This window comes from Bos mutus, chromosome 11, assembly GCF_027580195.1.
Source record: "Bos mutus isolate GX-2022 chromosome 11, NWIPB_WYAK_1.1, whole genome shotgun sequence".
NCBI classification, from domain to species: Eukaryota; Metazoa; Chordata; class Mammalia; order Artiodactyla; family Bovidae; genus Bos; species Bos mutus.
The window spans coordinates 49,757,801-49,763,703 of NC_091627.1; the positions used below are offsets into that span (position 1 = coordinate 49,757,801).

Sequence of the window (5,903 nt, forward strand, 5' to 3'; positions counted from 1 at the left end):
TCTTCTCCTGCATCATAATTTGAAAGCATTGATTGTTTGGTATTCAAACTTCTTAATGGTCCAACTCTTCTTTATAGTCCATCCATACATAACTACTGGAAAAACAGTAGCTTTGACTTCATGGACTTTTGTCAGCAAAGTGATGTCTCTGCTTTTTAATATGCTGTCTAAGTTTGTTATAGATTTTCTTCCAAGGAGCAAGTGTCTTTTAATTTTATGGCTACAGTCACTGTCTGCAGTGATTTTAGAGACCAAGAAAATAAAATCTGTCAGTGCTTCCATTTTTTCCCCTTCTATTTGCCATGAATTGATGAGACCAGATGCGAGGATCTTACTTTTTTTAATGCTGAGTTTCAAGTCAGCTTTTTCACTTCCCTCTTTCACCTCATCAGTAGGCTCTTCCTTTCCTCTCCATTTTCTGCCACTAGAGGGACACCACCTGCATATCTGAAGTTGTTGATATTTCTCTTTAGCCACAGAAGAGGCAGTAGCCTGTGCAAAAGAAAATTTCTGTATGTGAAACATACAGACCATGACAAAAACATAAATATTCTTTGATTTTTATATCCAAAAACATATTTATACAGACAAAGGATACTGTATGAAATCTATTTGCCAGAACTTAAATGGTCCATTAGGCCATTAAAATGTCCAGTAAATGTAGTAACAGACTTCCTTGGTTTGTATGTTTAACAAGTGGGACAAGTAAGGTAGGCACTTTTTGCAACCTTGTTAACATTTTCCCACCAATATTGACTCATGAATGCCTTCATTTTGTCAATAGACAAATAGTTCAATGCACGTACAGTGGGGAAGAGTGGGAATTTTTTTTTTTTTTTTTTTAGGTTTTCACTATTTATTTATAACAAATATTCCATGTCCGGGATCCTCTTGTCAGAAGTTCTTTGAGATGATGCCATTGGCCTTGGCCAGCCGGAGAATGGAGTCATCTGACTCACCCATCCTGCGAACGGCCCCGCAGATAGCATAGGTTTTAAACTGGCCATTGAATCTGCCTGTCACCTTGTCAGCCTCGGCCACGTTCATCTGGATGGACGCGTGGGCCTTGGCGCCAATGATACGGTTGCTGGTGGAGCATTTCCGCGGCACATACAGGTCCACGAACTCACTGGAGTCATTCTGTATGTTGAGCGAGTGTCTCAGGCTCCACATCATCCCCTTTGCCAGGATGCTGGCCACACAGCCCACCTGATGGTACAACGATGAGCACAAGCACAGGAGGAGTGGGAATTTTTAAAGTCTGTAGCAGGACTGAGCTGTTATTTGGTCCAAATTTGGTAAATGGGAATCCCACAATCATTTGCTCAATAGCTTTAAACAAAAAGGCAGTGGCAGTAATGGTTCTAACAAGGCAGGTATGGCCATGCCACAGAGTCCAGTTGCTCTAGTACCTTTTTGGCTATAACACCCTATATAGGTAATTGGTGACCTCTGTTTTTGTTGAGTGAATATCCTAAGGACAAACACTTTTTATATACAGAAAGGCAAAAGGAAATCTGAAAATTTGGATACTCAAGGGCAGGTGGGTTCATTAAATTCTCCTTTAAGTTGTTATAGGCTGTGTCATCCAGTTCTCCTCATAAACATTGGGTTGGTATTGTTATTATTCAGTGAAAAATGCAGAAATTTAGCTACAAGAGAAATTTAAAATCTGTTTTTTGCAATAACCAACTCACCTGAGAAAAACTAAGAGTTGGTGTTTAGTTTGGGGTTTGGAGAAACTTAGGACACCATGAAGTATATCTGAATCTAGGTGAAGCCCTTGTTTTGATATCAGATTCCCTAAACATTGAACTTGGGGATGGGAAAACAGCAGTTTTGGGGACGATCTTTCCACTGAAGACCAAAAGCTTTAGCAAGTGGGTGCTGTCTTCAGGTTAGGAGAGTTGAGGTGAGCAAAGAAGCAAATCATCCACATATTGCAACACAGTAGAACTTATAGGGCACTTTTTAACACCAAGCTCAGCCTTCAAGATTTATAAGAAATAAGAACTCCAAGTAAAATCTTGAGTCATTATTGTCCCAGTGAATTATTTTTCTTCCCCAGTGAAGGCAAAAAAAGTATCTGCTAGCTTCATCAACTGGAATACTGAAGAATGCACTGTATAAATCTACTGCAGTAAAGAATTTGCTTCCAATAGAAGTGGATGCTAGTAATGCATTGAGAGATAACAATGTTGTTATTGTTGTTTATTACTCAGAGGTCCTGAACAAGCTCTACCTTCAGTCCTTAGGTTTTCTCACTAGTATAATAGGAGTATTTTACCAGACATTGTTAAAATAAAAATATTGCAGATATTAAGCCTTGAGCCTTATAATCTATTACAGGTTTTAAATCTTGAAGTTCTTCCTCACTTATGGGATAGCGATTAGCTCTGGGAAGAGATTCTGAGAGATCTATTTGAACACTGATGAGAAGTACACTGTGAATTTTGTCAATATCATTTGGAGATTTTGCCCATAAGAAGGATGGTGGCTGAATCAATAGAGCCAAATAATCAGTGTTTCCAGAATCAGCTCTACTATACTCAGAGACAGAGCAAATAAAAGACATCGAAATGTCATTTGATTCACCTGGTTGGTTGCTTTGATTGCTACAGTTGACCCTTGAACAACATAGTGGCTAAGAGCTATGAATTTCTGAACTGCTAAAAATTTGAGAAAAACTTTACAATCAGAGTCAACCAACTGCAGAAGTACTACTATAGTACTTATTTAGGAAAATTTCAGCATATAAGTGAACTCAGGCAGTACAGACCAGTGTTGTTCAAGGGTCAACTGCATAACAAAATTTTAGAATTATATCCCCCTTTCAAGAGTAAGAAATTCCAGTATGATGCTTTCCTAAGAAGTCTTTGCCTAATAAATGGACAGTTGCTGAGGAGCAAAAGACAAAAGGATTCACATGTCTCAAAGGGTTTAATAAAAGGAACTAAGTTCAGAGATGGAAACCTTTTGAGGTTCATTAAAGATCCCAGTATTTGAACTTGCAGTACTCTGAGGCAAGGGCTGCTTTATGTTAGTTGGGTTGAGCTCTTAGAGTGGCTCCAGTGTCAATTAGGACAGCACGGCTATAATGGAACAGCCCAATTCCCAGGGAGTCAGGCCAAAGGCTTAACAGTGCAGTTCCAATAGAACAGCCCCTATTCTGAAAGGTACCAAGCTAAAGCCTGCACTGGCACCGTTTCAGTGAAACAGTCTCTGTTCCAAAAGAAATTGGCCCCAAAGCTAGCAGAGTTCCAATTGAAACAGCCTGATTTCAAAATACTATCAGGCTGAAGTGCCAAGCAACTACTTACAGACAGAATAAAGCTTAAACAAAAAACATGGAGCCTTAAAATGTGTCCCAAACAAAATCTGGGAGAACTTCAAAACATAAAGAAAGCATAAGCTCAGATCCAAAAGAAAGACTTACCTTCAAACCCCAGGGTTGATGGAAAAGCACTGTGCGATAATGGACTAAATGTTGACCTCTGTGCTCATCAGCCTCAGAGTCACTGAATGTCTTCTCTGGACCCCCATGCATACCACAGAAATTACTTAAATATATTTCCAGTTATTTCTCCAGTAAAAATGGGCTTTTCAGTATCAGCAAATAATTGCAATTCAGGGTCTGCAACCATGGTGAGCCATGTGTAAGTCCTAGCACATCAAGGAGAAAATAACTCTTTTAAAGAGGAGAAAAGGAAACTGGGAGGGCTGAAGTAAGCACAGCTCATTGAAGGAGTTGAGATTCAAAAAAGCATAGTGCCTTTTTAAAAATTTCAATTTAAGAAAAAATTTAACTTGGAAGATGATTGCCAGTATGTTGTGTTGGTTTCTGCCATACAGCAAAATGAATCAGCTATAAGTGTACATATACCTCCTCCATCATGAGCCTCCTTCTTATCCCGCCATCCCACCCCTGTGGGTCTTCACAGAGCATGAAGCTGGACTCCCTGTGTTATGCCACAGTTTACTTCTACTTATCTATTTTACACATGGTAGTGTATGTATATGTCAATGCTAGTCTCTCAATTCATCCCACCCTCCCCTTCTCACACGGTGTCCTCAAGAACATTTTCTATGTCTGCATCCCCATTGCTGTCCTACAAATAGGTTCATCAGTACCTTTCCTCTAGATTACATATGTATGATTTAGTATATGATATTTCTTTTACTCTTTCTGACTTACTTCACCCTGCTCTAGGTTCATCCACCTCACTACAATGTTCATTTTTATGGCATATTGAATTGTGGGCTTCCCTGGTGGCTCATTGGAAAAGTATCCACCTACCATGAAGAGATACAGGAGACACAGATTCAGTCCCTGAGGCAGAATGATCTCCTGGAGGAGAGTATGGCAACCCAATCCAGTATTCTTGCCTAGGGAAATCCATGGACTGAAAAGCCTGGAGGGCTACAGTCGAGAGGGTTACAAAGAGTTAGATATGACTTAAGCATCTGAGCAGGCAGACATGTAATGTTCCATTCCATTCTGTTGTATATATGTATCACAACTTCTATTGTAAATAGTGCTGCAGTGAACATAGGGGTACATGTGTGTTTTTGAATCATATATTTTTTCAAGGTATATGCCCAGTGGTGAAATTGCTGAGGTTATGGCAGTTTTATTCCAAGTTTTTAAGGAATCTTCATATCGTTCTCCATAGTGGCTGTATCAATTTACATTACCACCGATAGTGCAAGAGGATTTTCTTTTCTCCAAGTTCTCTCCACCCTTTATTGTTTGTAGGTTTTTTGATGATGGCCATTCTGATTGGAACCAGTCTGTTGTTCCATGGCCATTTCTAAATGTTGCTTCCTGACCTGCAAACATGTTTCTCAAGAGGCAAGACAGGTGGTCTGGTATTCCCATCTCCTTCAGAATTTTCCACAGTTTATTGTGATCCACACTTTCAAAGGCTTTGGTAGAGTCAATAAAGCAGAAATAGATGTTTTTCTGGGAGTCTCTTTCTTTTTCGATGATCCAGCAGATGTTGGCAATTTGATCTCTGGTTCCTCTGCCTTTTCTAAAACCAGCTTGAACATCTGGAAGTTCACGGTTCACATATTACTGAAGCCTGGCTTGGAGAATTTTGAGCATTACTTAATAACTTGTGAGATGAGTGCAGTTTGGTGGTAGTTTGAGCATTCTTTGAAATTGCCTTTCTTTGGGATTGGAAAGAAAACTGACCTTTTCCAGTCCTGTGGCCACTGCTGAGTTTTCCAAATTTGATGACATATTGAGTGCAGCACTTCACAGCACCATCTTTTCGGATTTGAAATAGCTCAACTGGAATTCCATCACCTCCACTATCTTTGATCGCAGTGATGCTTCCTAAGGCCCACTTGACTTCACATTCCAGGGTGTCTGGCTCTAGGTGAGTGTGAGTGATCACACCATTGTGATTATCTTGATTCCTGAAGATCTTTTTTGTACAGTTCTTCTATGTATTCTTGCCACCTTTTCTTAATATCTTCTGTTTCTGTTAGGTCCATATCATTTCTGTGCTTTATTGAACCCATCTTTGCATGAAATGTTCCCTTGGGGTCTCTGATTTTCTTGAAGAGATCTCTAGTCTTTCCCATTCTATTGTTTTCCTCTATTTCTTTGCATGGACTGCTGAGGAAGGCTTTCTTATCTCTTCTTGCTTTTCTTTGGAACTCTGCATTCAAATGGGTATATCTTTCCTTTTCTCCTTTGCTTTTTGCTTCTCTTCTTTTCACAGCTATTGGTAAGGCCTTCTCAAACAGCCATTTTGCTTTTTTGCATTTCTTTTTCTTGGGGGTGGTCTTGATTCCTGTCTCTCATACAATGTCACAAAACTCCATCCATAGTTCATCAGGCACTCTGTCTATCAGATCTAGTCCCTTAAATATATATCTCACTTAAACTGTAT

The 5,903-nt window shown here is 39.5% G+C and overlaps 1 non-coding gene across 1 annotated transcript; it reads right to left on the reverse strand.

Moving 5' to 3' along the window:
* Positions 1-894: 894 nt before the first annotated feature.
* On the reverse strand, positions 895-1,173 carry LOC102279059 (small ribosomal subunit protein eS21). Its single transcript, XR_001352006.2, has one exon. It is a non-coding gene; the product is annotated as a small ribosomal subunit protein eS21 (transcript).
* Positions 1,174-5,903: the final 4,730 nt, after the last annotated feature.